This window comes from Lissotriton vulgaris, chromosome 1_1, assembly GCF_964263255.1.
Source record: "Lissotriton vulgaris chromosome 1_1, aLisVul1.2, whole genome shotgun sequence".
NCBI lineage: Eukaryota > Metazoa > Chordata > Amphibia > Caudata > Salamandridae > Lissotriton > Lissotriton vulgaris.
In genome coordinates this window covers 380280770-380297284 of record NC_141685.1, presented here as the reverse complement: position 1 = coordinate 380297284, position 16515 = coordinate 380280770, and the positions used below count along the sequence as shown (strand labels likewise).

The 16515-nt window shown below is 45.8% G+C and overlaps 1 protein-coding gene across 3 annotated transcripts in view; it reads left to right on the top strand.

Moving 5' to 3' along the window:
- The window catches only part of TUT4 (terminal uridylyl transferase 4), a 1145308-nt gene that overhangs the window by 877550 nt on the left and 251243 nt on the right, over positions 1-16515 (top strand). The window lies entirely within an intron of this gene.

The window sequence follows — 16515 nt, the reverse complement described above, 5'->3', positions numbered from 1 at the left end:
AGATTTGTTCTGGAGTAATGAACTACACCTCTCCGGGGAGCATTCTGTGTTCCATATTACTTCCTGTAGTTTTAGAATAATATGGCATGGTCTCTGGTATTGAATGCAGGTTATTGGTCTAGCATCCCTGTCAGACTCTGCATCTTTTGGCCTCTTTCCCCAGAGTTGCTGCTTTCTGCCCTCCCAGTTTTGACTCTGTTTTTGCTAGCGTAGTGTTTCTGCGCACTGTTCTCACTGCTGACCCGTGGCAAAGTGCTAGTGCTCCTGTGGCAAATTGTTTTATGGATTAGTGTTTCCGTAATTGGATATTGGATTCACTTGTTAATCCCTAGTAAAGTTCACTGAGTGTGCCAGGGCCTGTGAATCAGATGCTATTAGTGGGCCTGCAGCACTGATTTTGCCACCAACGCGAGTAGCCCTGAAAAGGTAACTTAGACCCGCCATTGCGGAGTCTGTGCGCAGTTTGTAACTGCCATGTCGACTTAGCCAGTGCACACACTTGCCAGTCCCTCACCTTCCCTTTTCTTACATGTCAGCCACCCCTAAGTTAGGCCCAAGGTACCCCTGTGGGCCGGGTGCAGTGTATGTGAAAGGTAGGACATGCCCTGGTGTGTGTGGCATGTCCTGATAGTGAATTACTGACAATTTCATTTTTCGCTATTGCAATGCTACCTGTTCCCTGTAGGACAGAATGGGGAATTTGTTTATAACATCTTATAAACATAACTGCCCTGGGGAATTAGGTAGGAAAATAAAGTTTAGTATGCATGAAATCAGAGTCTAAAGATGCATCTTTTAGTGAAGGTGATTTTTACATTCTGTGTTTGCATGGCCATCTCTTACTTTACTATCTCCATCTCTGCCACAATGGCGAAAAACTATCTGAGGATGGAGAAGATGCCCATGCACACTGTAGTCCAGGGGAGGAGTCACCTATCTAGTGATACTTCGAAGACTCTTCCAGGACAACAAGGTGCAATCATCCGGACCCAACATATATGCACAGATATGAATGTCAGCAGCCCTACATGCCAAGAACAGATGCATACTGGTAAGTAGCATATTCCCTCCTTGCAGAACATCTCCCAGGAGTAAACAATCAGATTGCAGATCTGCTCATTCATCAAAGACAACAGATCCACGAATGGGAACTACATCGTCAAGTACTCCTCCCATTTTTCCAGATCTGGGGCTACCCAGAAATAGATCTGCTCGCCACACACCTCAACGCAAAATGCCCAAACTTTGCATCTAGGTATCCACCCCCACTGTCCAAAGGCAATGCGCGATGGATGAATGTGTCGGGGAAATTTCCTTACGCTTTTCTACCTCTCCCACTAATTCCATTAGTGGTTCGGAAGCTCAAGCAGCATTCCCTTACAATAATTCTAGTTGCTCCCACATGGGTTTGACAACCATGGTACACAACCCTGTTAGAACTATCGGTAGTTCCTCACCAAATATGCTATCTCAAGGCTAAATGCACCTTTACAATTCCCCCTAGAGCGCACTCCACATGCAAACTAGGGGCTTCTATGGCATTTTTAGGGACCATACCCTTAGATGACATCTGCAAAGCTGCAACATAGTCTACACCACACACATTCACAAAACACTATTGTGCAGATGTGTTAGCAAAACAACAAGCTAGTGTGGGCTAGGCAGTTTTAAGAACACTATTTCAGACCACTGCAACAGATACAGGTTAGCCACCGCTGGGAAGATAACTGCTATATAGTTTATGCAAACGCATATGATCTACAGCTCGTATGCCTCGAATGGAAAATGCTACTTACTCAGTATGCTTTTGTTCTTGGCATGTAGTACTGTAGATTCATATGCACCCACCCGCCTCCCCGGGTACCTTTATCTTTTGCAGTTTTATCTTACTTAGATACACTATACATGGACATATCTTTCTACTCTTTCTAACTCCATCATCAACCCTTACAGCAAAACAATCTTGGGATGGAGTCGATGCCCCTGCGGCGTCTAAGTACTCCGACGTCATCCCGGCGACCACGACGCCGATGACTGACGCGGAGCCGCAGACGACGCCTACCGACGAGCAGGGGTTCTGCCAAGCAAAACTTTCCGAATCCAGTCTGACGTCTGGGGATCTTCTAAGGTAAGGAATCTAACACTAACTACTGTTTCTTACAGATATATCGTTACCGAAGGTAAGTAACTTGTGCTTCCATTCTGGACCTCTTCAGAGAAGATTCGGAACAAGAGTCCGAAGATGCCAGGGAAGCCGAGGAAGAACAAGAGCCTATCTCTGTCACTGAATATGGCTCCAATGGGGACAAAGACATCCCACAAGGGCAGCATACCATGAGTACTGATCCTCCTTTGCTCCAAAGTCCACCTCAGCCCAAGAAGAAGGCTCCAGTCCAAACCCGCCTGCGGGCCACAGTCGGTACTGAGAACATGTTTCCAACGCCCCGCCTTCCGGATCGGCATTGATACACACCATGAAGCCTTCTGGCTCAGAACCGAGTAGTTTGAAATAGGGCACCAAGCCGAAAACTTCGGGTTGAAGTCAGTCTCAGCCCCACCCCCTTCGACACCGAAAACCTCTTCGGATCCGAAATACTCGCCATCCAAAACATCAGCACTGAAACCTTTGGCGCTGAAACAAACAAATGTGCCGGTTCCCTCAAAAGAGCAACGTTTCGATGTTCCACCTTCAAAACCGGGTCCGAAACCGAGAGAAATCTGTATTCATCCAACAACAGGACATATTACCACCAAGGTGACACTAAACGTAAACCTGAGACTGAAGAAGCTTACCACATTCCTTTAAAAAGGAAAAATGTGGGTCCTAACCTTTTTCTCTATCACCTCCTTCTCCTGAGTCACAACCATTGCTAATTTGACCTGCTGAATCACCATGTACACCTGATGATCATGAGGATGGGGCTGGGGACAATGATCCAACACCTATTGACCCCTGGACAGATTATAACAGTCATTCTCCCACAGGTAACGATCCTGATCTTTACCTCTTAAGCCTTCTCCACCATACAACAGTGTAGGATATATAGACTTATTAGGTAAAGCTGCTAACTACCATGCGGTCCAGTTACATAAGGAATCCCTAGAAGATTTCCTTTTCGAAACTCGTAATAGTTTCCAAAAATCCTCTCACACACTTCCCATGCTCAAGGGTATGCTTAGACATGTGGATAAAGTTTTTAATGATCCTGTGCGGGCACGTATCCTTACCCCTAGAGTAGACAACAAATATAAATCTGCACAAACAGATCCACGTTACATCAGGGGGGCAGTTACCATTAGATTCTTTGGTTGTTTCTAATGCATGTAAAAGGGTCAATTCCCAAACTTCAGAAGATGATCTACCCCCAGACAAGGAGTCTAAGTTGATAGACTCCTCGGGAAATAGAGTAGCCTCCCAAGCTGCAAATTTTTCGTACAGGTCAAATACCAAAGCACTTTTAGCCAGGTACGAGAGCCCACTGGGATAAAATGGAGCAATTGCTCCAATTTCTGCCTGATGAGCGCAAGTCCAAAGCATAAGACCTAGTGCGAGAGGGACAGTTTATCTCCAACAATTCCAACAGGTACGCTTTAGATGCGGCTGACACTGTGGATAGAGCCATCAACACCTGCTTTCTATTAAGAAGACATGCCTAGTTACACATTCCAGGGTTTAAACCAGAGGTTCAAGCTTCTATCCTTAACACGCCATTTGACAAGCAGTACCGCTTTGGCCCTGTAGTAGACTTATCATTATAAAAGATGAAGAAGGATACAGAGGTAGCAAAATCTACGGGGACCCTTCACTCACCTTCAAGTTGTGGTTCCTTTCGGTGCTCCTTCTATCGTAGAGGATCCAAGAACGCCTCCTCAGACACTGCCTCTACCACCTACAAAGGCAATAATCCACCCTCTGCTTCTAAGGGTTTCTTCAGAGAGGTGTACAGATGCTACAATGGCAAGGGTAAAGGTAGAAGTTCCAATACACGCACCTCCAACACCAAACAGTGACTTGCCTACACCCCCCCCCCCCCCCCCCCCCCCCCACCATTTAACACCTGTCATTGATGTCTTTTACAATTCCTGCCCGTCTGGCAGTTAATAACTACAGACAAATGGATACTGGGAATTATTCGTTCTGGTTATTGCCTGAAGTTTACCAACAATCTTCCAAACATCCCTCCACGTTCACACAAACTGTCACTGGACAACTTACATCTCCTCAAACAAGTCTCTCCTTTAAAAGGAGCTATAGAGCCTTTACCACTACCACGGGTGGAGGGTATACTCGTTCTACTTTCTCATACCCAAGAAAGACGGTTCTCTCAGGCCCATCTCGGACCTCAGAGAATTAAATCTTTAAATACAATCAGACTATTTTCATATGGTAACGCTTCAACAAGTGCTCCAACTCCTACAACAGGTGAACTTTCTGTCTACTCTAGACTTATAGGACACCTACTTCCATATTCCAATACATCCCGCTCATCGCAAATTTCTCAGATTTGTGGTAGCAGGCATCTTTACCAGTTCAAAGTACTCCAGTTTGGAGTCACCACAGCTCCCAGAGTCTTTACAAAGTGTCTGGCATTGGTCGCTGCTCACCTAAGAAGACAATACTTTCATGTCTTCCCCTACTTGGATGACTGGCTCATCAAAGCCAGTACGTATCCAAAGTGTCTCCAACACACTTAGAGGGCAATACAATTACTGCACCAATTTGGATTAACAGTCAATGTGTTGAAATCGTATCTTCAACACTCAAAACTATCTAGGAGCCACTTTAGATATTTAGAGGGCTCTAGCCTTCCCCAATGCAGCCAGAATTCGTAATACTCAGACTCTAATTCTCCTGTTTCAGCCCACTTACTACCAACAAGAGTGTATATGCAACTGCTGGGAATGATGGCCTCTTGTATCATGATTTTTCCTCATGCTAGGCTTCACATGCATCCCCACCAGGAATGCTTAGCAAGTCAGTGGAACCAATCACAGGGTCTTTTAAGTGATCTAGTGTTGGTAAGCGTGCGTACTCATCGCTCTCTGCAATGGTGGAACTCACAAAATCTATGTAAAGGACGGCCCTTCATAGACCCAGTTTCACAGACAATGCTAACAGCAGACGTGTCACTCACTGGATGGGGGTGGGCTCATCTTCACATCACACAGTGCAAGTACTGTGGAATCAGCAGCAAAAAAGTCTCATATAAATCATCTAGAGCTGCTAGCTGTGTTTCTAGCACTCAAAGCATTTCAGACTCACCTGGTCGGCAAAACTGTCCTAGTTTGTACTGACATGACAGCCGTGTATTATATACAAAAACAGGGGGAGACACTCTCTCCAACTGTCACACTTGGTTCAAGACATTTGTAAGTGGGCCATTAACACAAAATCTATCTCCTAGCAGAACACCTCCCAGGAGTGAACAGTAAAACTGCTGATCTTCTCAGCAGAGATAGCAAATCCACAAACTGGAACTACACCCTCAAGTTCTCCTCCCATACTTTCAAAGTTGGGGAGTCCCTCAAATAAATCTTTTTGCTACACACCAAAACTCAAAATGCCCAAACCTGCTCTCCAAAGGCAATGCACTATGGATGAACTGGTCGGGGATATTTGCCTATGCTTTTCCACCTCTCCCACTCATTCCATCAGTGGTTTGGAAGCTCAGGCTGACATCCCTTACACTAATCCTAGTAGCTCCCACATGGGCCAGTCAACCTTGGTTCACAACCCTATTGGAGCGGTCACTAGTTCCACATCAAAAACTGCACCTCACATCCAGTCTCCTCACACAGAGCCATGGAGAAATCAGACACCCAGATCCCAAACAACTGAACTTCGCGATCTGGCTCCTGAAATCATAACGTTTGGCTATCTAAATCTCAGACCACACTGTATGAACATCATTAGGGAGGCTAGAAGGCCTTCTACAAGAGCATGTTATGCAGCTAAATGGAAACGTTTTGTTATCTATTGCAATAATAACAAAATCAATCCTCTTGATGCTTCAATACAAAATATCATTTGTTATCTGTTACACTTGCAGCAGTTAGTATGCTTACACTTCTATCCGACTACATCTCGCTGCAATAGCTGCATATCTACAAAATAGGCAACACTTATCTCTTTTTAGAGTGCCAGTAATCAAAGCTTACATGGAAGGACTTAAGAGCTATCCCACCAAGACGTCCACCTGCCCCAGTGTGGAATGTTAACATAGACCTCACATGATTAATTGGCCAACCTTCTGAAACCATGCATAAATGTGAACTACAGTTTCTCTCCTGGAAAATCGCTTTCCTCATTGCAATTACTTCACGGAAGAGAGTGAGTAAACTACAGGCACTAACCGAAAATATACTCTGCGGTGGAGCGGACTCTTGTTGATCTGAGCACTAGTGCCACCAGTATAGATTAAATCATGGCTAAATTACTTCAACTGACCGCCATAATTAGACCAGTATTTTATAAACAGTGTCATGGTCATTTTGTAAAACAGAAGTCAGCCCCTTGGTTCAATAAGGCCTGTGGTAAAGCCAAGGCTGAACTTACTGTGGCGGTAAAAACAAAACTCGCCATAGACATCGAAAATTACTGGAAGTTGTATAAACTAGCCCAAGCGAAGGCAAAAAGGGAATGGGAGGTCGATAATTGGGCCGTGCTTGTCAAGGAGGCAAAGCAAAAGAATAGCCAACTGTTCAGGCATCTTATGGCTAAGGGTTACTCTAACTTAAAACTAGAAACCGATTTTTATATACAACCCCATGTGTGGGAGGAATACTTAGAAGAGTTATATGCTGGTCAAGGTGTTCTCGTGTGTGACCCTAGCCCGCAATCGAGACCCACAATCACAGTCCTAACCGAGGAGACAGTAATTTTCATAGAAGAAACTATTATAGCCATGAATGCGTTGCAGTTTGGGAAAGCACGGGGTCTAGATGAACTTCCGGGAGACATGTACAAGGAGCAGAACCCTTAATATGGGGACCGCTACTTCAAGTAGTCTTTAACGCCATCATTTCAGGTGGCGAAATCCCGTCGACCTGGCGCGGTGCCGAGATCATCCCTATCCACAAAAAGGGAGACATGGGGCTGCCTAGTAATTACAGGCCGATCAGCCTTATAGATGTCTCCTAAAAAATCTTTCGCAATTTTTTTTTATCCAGGATCCTACAATGGATTGTGGATGATAATAATCTGTCAGATCTCCAGGTGGGATTTAGATCCTCCACAAGTACCACTGACCAAGTTTTTAGATTTCTCCTAATAATCTGGGAGAAAGTGATGATTAGAGGTGGCCAACCTGTATGTTGTATTTGTGGATCTAAAAACGGCCTACGACTCAATTGATCATACTCAACTTTGGCTAGTATTGAGCGAACTAGGTCTTCCAGCTTACATACTTAACATCCTGATCCATTTACATCACAACACATATGCAAAGGTCAGGTGGAACACTGATGGCAATTTGACACAAGACATATCCATATGGAAGGGTGTACGTCAAGGATGTGTCCTTGCCCCAACTCTATTCACCCTCTATATTAATGGATTGATAGAAGAATTGTACAACTGTGGCGGTGATCCCCCAAGATTAGCGGGCAGTTTAGTGCCTTGTCTGCTTTTTGCAGACAACACTTTGCTTATTTCAAGAACACCCAAAGGGATCCAGAACCTTCTGAATAAATTTGATAAAGTAAGCAGGGAAAAGGGGCTAGAAATAAACTGTTCCAAAACAAATTGTATGACTTTTAATCCCTATAAATCAAATAAGGGCAAACTCATGCTGGGTACTCAAGCACTGGAGCAGGTCAAGTGATTCGACTATTTGGGTGTACGCATTAGTGACAGGCTGGTATGGACACCCCAAATTGAAAAGAGCACTCTGACCCTCTAACACGCTGATTGTGCAATAGTGAGTAGGGCCAGGGCATCCCCATACCGCCCGGTGTCACCCTTTCTGGAACTCCATAGGGCTAAAGGCCTTGGAGCAGAGCTATGGGGGCTAGAAAATCTACAAGATTTTACCCTAGCCGAAAATAAATTCATCAGGGCAATCCTGAATCTACCTGTAACCACCCGCCTATTGTCACTAGACTAGACCTTGACTTAAAACTGATAGGCTATTTTGCTATTCTAAGGGCATTTCTGTTTTGGATCAGAATTTGGATCAGTAACACAGGTCACACCGAAGGTGGCTCTGGAAGAATTGATTGCTTTGCATAAACAATCAGGCCGGATTAAATGGTTCAACAAAATTAAGGAATGGTTCTTGGTACTAGGGTTGGGGTGCATTTGGGAGGATCCCGGGTCTATATCTAAACTGACGGTTCCCCTTATTAAAAAAAGGTTCTGGGAGCATATGGAATTCCAAAGTGTAGAAGGTATTGCACATGGTACCTTAACTACTAGCTTTTTACATTTTAAAGGAGGATGCCCGAGGGTAACCACGCGCTATATAAGATTCCAAATAAATAAATAAATATGGCTTTGAACAATTCATGGTTGACATCGAACCCCCACAGGCAAAATCTCTGTATATTGAATTTAGACTTGGGGCTCTAGCTTTAAACTCTAGAAGAAGGGCGTGGGGAAATGCAGTTGTAACATCATATTGTCCTACATGCCGTACTCGATCAGAGACCTTGATCACTTTTTTTTGCTGTCCCGCCTACAAGAAAACCTGGATAGCTCCAGTTTGTCGTCTATTGTCGTTTACATGCCCCAGCGAAGCATTTCAAATTTTTAGATCTGACACCACAAAATGGCTTGTTTTTGCAATATCGAGATTCTTGCTGTACGCATGGTGGAGAAGGTCAAAACTGTAAAAGTGTACTGCCTATATCCTTTAACTTCTATGCTAGTATGTGTCACTATAGAGATAAGCATAACGGACATATCTATCCTTTAATGCTGCAAGCTTAATATAAGCATACAACGACGGCGAGTTAGACTATCCCGGGGGATGTAGCGGGCGGGAGGGACCTTGCTTTCGCAAGTCTACAGTACGACGCAGAAACCGGGAGGGTTGGGAGGAGTAGGAGGGGGTGAGGGAGGAGGGGGCTTTTTGTGTCCCACATGTTCGCCCCGTCTGTCCCGTATGTCTCATCCACGTCTTCGTCCACACCAAACGCCCAGTTAGACCGTCCGAGTCAAAGCAACCACTACAACCAACTACCTTGACTCATGAAGATAGCCCATACATGTCCAAATATCGCGGTAACTATACCCATGTAGAGCCTAGGACGCGCCCAGCACTTTGTAAGCCATGACTCTGAATAACAATAATGCACTGCAGGCTGACCTAAAGATGATCTCCCTCAACGTTAAGGGTCTAAATCACCCGATTAAGAGAAAGAAAGTACTAGACTACCTGGCTAAGACTAAAGAGGACATCATCCTATTACAGGAGACCAAACTATCCAAGGAAGACGCGAGCAAGCTTAGGGCGAGATGGATAGGTCAGGTAGGCAAAAAACGGGGTGTCATCACCCTGATAAACAGTAAATCCAAGATAGATATTGAGAACGACCAGTATGACGATGACGGGAGACTACTGATCACCCAGCTGAAAAGAGGTGAAGAAACCATACTGGTAACAAACATTTACGCACCAAACACAGATGACACAGCATACTGGGAGGGGGTAACGAGAGAATTAAAGGCATGCCAGCCGAACGACATGACTGTGTTGGCAGGTGACTTCAACCTAGCTCTGGACCTCACCCTAGACAGACAATCAAGGTCACAAGCCCGACCCCCAGCTTCCCACAATATTCTAAAGAACATATGTAACAGATTCAACCTAGAAGATCCATGGCGCCTACAACACCCCGATACCAGAGATTACACCTTCTACTCTAAACCTCACAACTCCTACAGTAGAATAGACTACATCCTCATCTCAGACTCACACACATACCTGATAGAACACACAGAAATTGCGGCAAGAACAATCTCTGAATACTCTTGCATCAGCCTACATCTAACTGGTCGACACAACGAGCACATCACACGCAGATGGTGATTCAACAACATAAACATGGCAAACAAGCATTTGCAATGCAATAGGTCTCGCATTAGGAAAGTTTGAGCTATTGGTATTGTATATGACAAATTTTTTATTTATGTTTTGATTTTTGAAAATAGCGAAATTAATAGCTTTGTCATTTACAATGCCAATAGTTATAACTTTTGCAAATGTGACACCTATAGCATTTGTAATGCAACACCGGTGAAATTAGCAAACAATGGGACTGATTAATAATCCGAGATCGGGAAACACCTGCGCAATTCGCAAACAACGGGGGGTGGTTACATAAAATGTAGATCTTAAAACAATGCATCTTAATTACTGTGAAATAAACAATATGGTTAAATGAACAATAACGAGGTTTGCAATGATTACGAAGCCTGTAAACGACATAGCTCAAACCATGATTGTGAGGTCTGAAATGGAGCTGAAGGAATATTGTGAAATGTTTAATCATGGCACTACATAAATACTCATTTGAACCATGGGGAGGATGAAACCTTACAAAGAGGATCATCCCATATCAATTCACTCACTTGTAATTGGTAACACTTGGCTATATGACTATTCAATTAAAGTAATTATTGAAATATATTAAATTGCACTTTACAGGAAGAAGGCACAGGTGCAACGAGTCAAATTTCATTCGGAGTGCTATAAACAACCCCCGTCTATCATAACCGAAAAGGATTTGGCATTCGTTTAATTAAATCACCATAAAGGCGTTTAATGCTATACGCTTAACTATTCCTTAAATGTGTAAAAGGGGAAAGGTCTGACGCTATAGGTGTGCCCAAACCCCACTGGTCTTGTGGTACTATAAACCCCCACCCTGGCAAGGCCTCTGGGATGTCTGCCTCGGTGCCACCCGCGGCTCTATTGGCAGAGAAGGGCACTGGGTCTGCAGGGCAGCATGGACGGAAGACTCCCGCCTGCCTATTACCGCGTCCCAGCCTGTCCCGGCGACAGGAATCCGGACCCCAGCCCCCCACTGTGTACCTGGAAACAAACCAGACACCGGCGACCAGTCAGATGCTACAGCTCACAGATAGACGCAGCGCCTCGAAGCACGTGGAAAGCACTGGACGAAATGCACGCGGATCCAGGATCTGAAGCGGAGCCTGCGTGTGAAAGGATCGATAGCTGGCGCCTGGCCACCCAGCAGCAGAGGGCCTAGAGGCGCAAAGATGCAGCGCCTCGAAGTGTCACTGCTTAAAGAGAACTGACGCGATATTACCGCGGGGTAAAGCCGCGGATCTGTGTTTCTTGAACCCGCTCTATGGAGCCCAAGAAGAGTCAGCGAGCACAGGCAGGGTACCTGGCACCAAGCACTGGCAGCTCCAAGCATCGCTCTCCCCCATCCTGTGCAGTCCACAGAAACACACCCTCTGTTTCCACTCAGTTGTGTCCCCACAAAGCCGGGCGCAGGATAACCCCGTCTCACCAGAAGGCATCAGACCAGCCAAAGCCGGAAATAAAGACTGTGTTTCCAAACCTCAGATCTCCTCCAGGGACATCATCGGCACCCCAAAGCATCACTGGGCGAGCCCCCGCAGGCGCACCCCCGCCGCGCTGTGCCCTGGTAAAGCGCCTCCATGGCGCGCGTCGCCTCTGGGCGCGCAGTCCATGAACGGACCCCAGCCCCCATGCACGGCCGGTCCGCCCCTCGCAGCCTCGGCTGAGGGCTCCGGCCTGTCCCCTCTCCAGCTGACTTCTGCCAGATCCTCTCTGCCGAAACGTGCTCACTTCCTCCTATTCAATTCCACGAGAGCTCCGCGGCGCCGCTTCCTGTTTCAGTTTTTGTGGGGGGCGGGAGGGGGGCAAAGAGGAACCGGGGGTGGGGGAGAAGGAAAGAAGGCCGAAGGAGTGAAATAGGACACAGAAGTGCCCTAGGAAAATATGCGAGCAAAAAGGGAATTCAGTGCTTCCAAGCCGTGATGGCCGTTCTGCTCACTGGCGACTAACTTTCAATGCGCCTGAGTAGCAATAAAAACAAGGAAATATTTATTTTCTTGTAAGCACGGGGATATGTGATGTGTTACGCAAAGAAGCCCCTCCCGCCCGGCGTCGACGACACTTCCGTTGCCAGGCAACGGCCCCACCGGCACCAATCCCAGCGCGGCTCCTCGTCTGACGTCAGAGGAGCTGCGCTCGGGATTTGTGAGGCTACCGAAGTTCCCGGGCTGCGGCGGTGTTTACGGGGAGCCAACTTATAATTGACATACAATGCCGCTGTGGGAGGCGGCGGTGATTTCAGACAGGCACCTTCTAGCACAGTGCCTTCACATGCGTAAGGGGAGAGGAGCCCGGTGAGTGGGGTTGAGGGTGGGGGTGTACGCGCGTGTGTCTGTTTGAGTGTGTCTGTGCGTGCGTGCGTGTGTCTGTTTAAGGGGGGTGCGTGTGTGTATGCAGCGTGTGTCTGTTTAAGGGGGGGTGCGTGTGTGTGTGTATGCAGTGTGTGTATGTGGGCATGCGTGAGTGTGGCTTGGTTTGAGAATGGCAAAATGAGGCACGGCGACGTGCGCGCTCACGAGGTAGAATCTCCGGCAGGAGACGCTCGCTCGTGACAGTCTGCTGTCCACATTCCCCTGAAAGTGGCGACATAAGTTGTCGAGACCTAGACAGCAAAGCTTCGCTTTGCTTTCGTCTAGGCTCGACCTAAAAAGGAGGACAAAAACAGAATTGATAAAGCAATTAAGGACTACATCAAAGAAAACGACACACCAGACATAGATCCAAAAAGCCTGTGGGACGCCCTTAAGGCGACCATCAGAGGCACACTAATAGAAATCAAGGGCAGAAGGGACAAAGAAACAAAAGCACAGCTAGACCAGCTAGAAAAGGACATCAAACAACTAGAAATTAAGCACATTGGGGACACCTCGAACACAGCCGCCCTGGTAGAGCTCACAGGGAAAAAGTATTAATTCTATAGGATTCTGAGCGAACGAGCTGGCTTATGGATAAGAAAATATAAACAAATCAACCTCTGCGAGACTAATAAAGCAGGGAAAACCCTAGCATCATATCGCAAACACAAACAAAGGCAACACTGTATCTCTACATTCACAGACGCAAGCAACAAGACACACACTCGAACAAAGATATCCTACACACGTTCATGGAATTCTATAAAGAACTCTACAAAAAAGACGACAATCTGGGCCAGGAGGGCTGCTCAGCCTACCTAGACAGACTAAACCTACCCAAGATAACGAAAGAGGAAGCTAGGGCACTAGGCCAAGACATAAAAAGAAACAAGATCACTACAGCTATTCAGGCACCAAAAGACAACAAACCCCAGTACCAGACATATATACAGCGCCCTTCTACAAAACCTTCCAAGAACAGTTACTTCCGGTCTTGAATAAAGTCTTCAACCACTGCGGAAGGGAGGGGGTTGTAACAGAATCTATGTCACAAGCCAACATAATCCTCATACCCAAAAAGGGCAAAGACCAACAGTGGCCTAAAAACTTCCTCCCCATCTCACTAATAAACTTAGAGTGCAATTTAGACGCCAAAATCCTAGCCACAAGACTAAACAAAGTGCTCCCACAGCTGATCGGGAATACACAGGTAGGCTACCTGAAAACACGCATGTCTCATGACAACACAAGACTCCTCTGCCAGGTTATAGAGCACTCCTCTAAAACATATAACTCGGCGGTAGCAATTACGCTAGACGCAGAAAAGGCCTAAGACAGAGTATCCTGTAATTTCCTAGAGAAAAGTATGCAAGCACACAGCTAAGGAGATGGCTTCACGCAGAACATCATGGCACTGTACAAAAGCCCTAAAGCACAGATAGCTATTAACAGTGCAACATCGGCCCAATTTAACCTCCAGAGGGGAGCTAGACAGAGGCCCGCTATCCCCGCTGCTGTGCCTACTTGCACTTGAACCCCTGTTTAGGAACATCCTAGGTAACAGAAATATAGCGGGCGTAACCATTAACAACACCACAGCCAAACTCGCAGCCTACGCGGATGACTTACTCATAATAACAGAGGACCCCGTTCACTCCATACCAGCACTCATGCACACTATTGAAATGTACGCTAAACACTCTGGATACAAACTCAACAGATACAAATCAGAATGCATTCCCCTCAACATACACACAACCAGAGAGGTAATAGGAACCTCAGGGTTGGCCTGGCAACCTGGGTTTGTCAAATATCTAGGTATCCAATTTGGGAAAAGCCTAAGAATGACTCTAGAACAGAATGAGAAAACTACCCTAGAAAAGATCTAAGGGCTACTGTAAACCTGGTCATCCAAATTCATCACCTGGTGGGGCAGAATAGATACAGTAAAGATGATCATCACTCCCATAGTTAACTACCTAGCAGGTATGCTCCCCCTGGCTCTCACGGGCGATTTCCACAGAAAGATAGACCAAATGTTAAACAAATGTATATGGCGAGACAAGAAACCTAGAATTAGCCTCCCAAAACTAAGACTTGAAAAAAAGCTAGGTGGTTTCAATGTGGCGGACCTGAGAACCTTCCTGACAGTCTTCATAGCCAGACAAGGTATGCACTGCGTACTTACGAAACAGCCATACACAACAACCTGGCTCTCTATAGAGAAAGCCATCCTAAATAATGCAGACTCTCTAACTCTCCTCACCGCCAACAAACAGGCACAAAAGAACAACCCGATCTTCAAGATCACTAGGCACGCGCTGCTCAAAGTAGACCAGAAGCTTGAATATAGCATCAAAAACTCGCACTGGGAAACACTTTGGGAAAATCCCAAGATTAAATACAGAGGGAAGACCCTTGACATGCAGATATGGAGAAAGCTTGGACTCTCGTATCCAGCCCAGTTGGAAGATGAGAGGTTTCCCCACACATTCAACAGCCTGAGAACACGACACAACCTCCCCGACATGGAACTATACAATTTCTTAGCAATCAAAACAGCCCTAGCAAAATCTAAGCTAACCAAGCACAAACACTCAATCTTTCAGTACATGGAAAACATAAACAAGGCAGATCACCAGGTCTCACACTTGTACAAACTCCTCCGCCCAGTCTCCTCCAAACTCAACACCAGCTATTGGGAATCACAGCTAGGCTCCAATCTCACTGAACAAGAACTACAAACCTTCTGGGCGGCCCCATAAAAAATACGATATGCCCAGTGCTAGCACAGACTAAATTATGGTTATTACACCAAGCATACTGGACACCAGCTCGTCTAGCATCGATAGGCCTGAGAGACGACGACAGCTGCTGGAACTGCGGCACAGAGACGACGACAGCTGCTGAAACTGCTGCACAGAAGGGGGAGACCTCGCACACCTCATCTTTCACTGTAGTAAGGTCAGTAAATTCTGGGGGAAGATGTTCAGCTTCATCAACAAAGCCCTAGGCTGTACTCTAGAACAAACATTTGCCACAACTACCACAGCTCACATCACAGCAGACATAGCCACACAACAGGATAGAAACCTCCTGGACTTCCTCCTGACGACAGCAGTCAAAACAGTGCTATCCAAATGGAAGGATACCATCAAAGCCACATTCAAGGGGTGGCTGAACTGGGTGACATTTCTCAGAGGGGCGGACATCACTGCACTAAGACACACACCAGGGAGTAACCCCAAGCGAAGGATGTGGTCAACACTAGACAGCTTCCTTAGTCCATACAAACCCCCATAAACAACTGAAGACGCCAGACCAGCTATACACAGCCCAACGAAGATCCAGTGGTCTAACACCAAACAACCACCCAACACTTCAATGTTCTGTTTTTACGTTTTATGTACAATTTCGACACGCGCCCAATCGCAATAACTTATATGTTCAAATTATATGTGTGCAAGACTGGGGCAGACAAGCGAAGAATATACGACCAGCCACTCATCACAATCGAACACAGTCACCACTGAAAATCGCAGTACCCTATGTGTATGCCTGTGAAACTTGATATTTGTTATATGTTACACCCTATTCTGTAATGTGTTAATACCAATAAAAAAAAGAAATATTGTATTTAACATTTTTAACCATATTATAATACAACTGTTTTGAAATTTTGTAAATGATCATATTTATGATCGAATAAAGAATAATAATACAGGCACTAACCATAGAAGAACCTTTTTGCCAACATCACAGTGACAAAGTGGTCTTTTGTACTAACCCCAGGTTTCTACCTAAGGTAGTTTCTGCCTTTCACATCAATCAGTCGGTTGAGTTACCTGCATTCTTTCCTCAACCTGATTCCATGGCAGAACGAGCTCTACACACCTCAGATGTTCGAAGAGCCCTTTTACATTACATTGAAAGAATGTGGGCCAGGCAGTACTTAGAACACTCTTTCAGACAACTCCCAACAGCTACAGGTTAGCCACCGCTTTGGTAGTGTACTGCTGTAAAATCCATGCAAAGCATGTGATCTACAGCTTACATGCCTTGAATGGAAAATGATGTGATAAAACAAGGACCCCCTGTAATTAATCTAG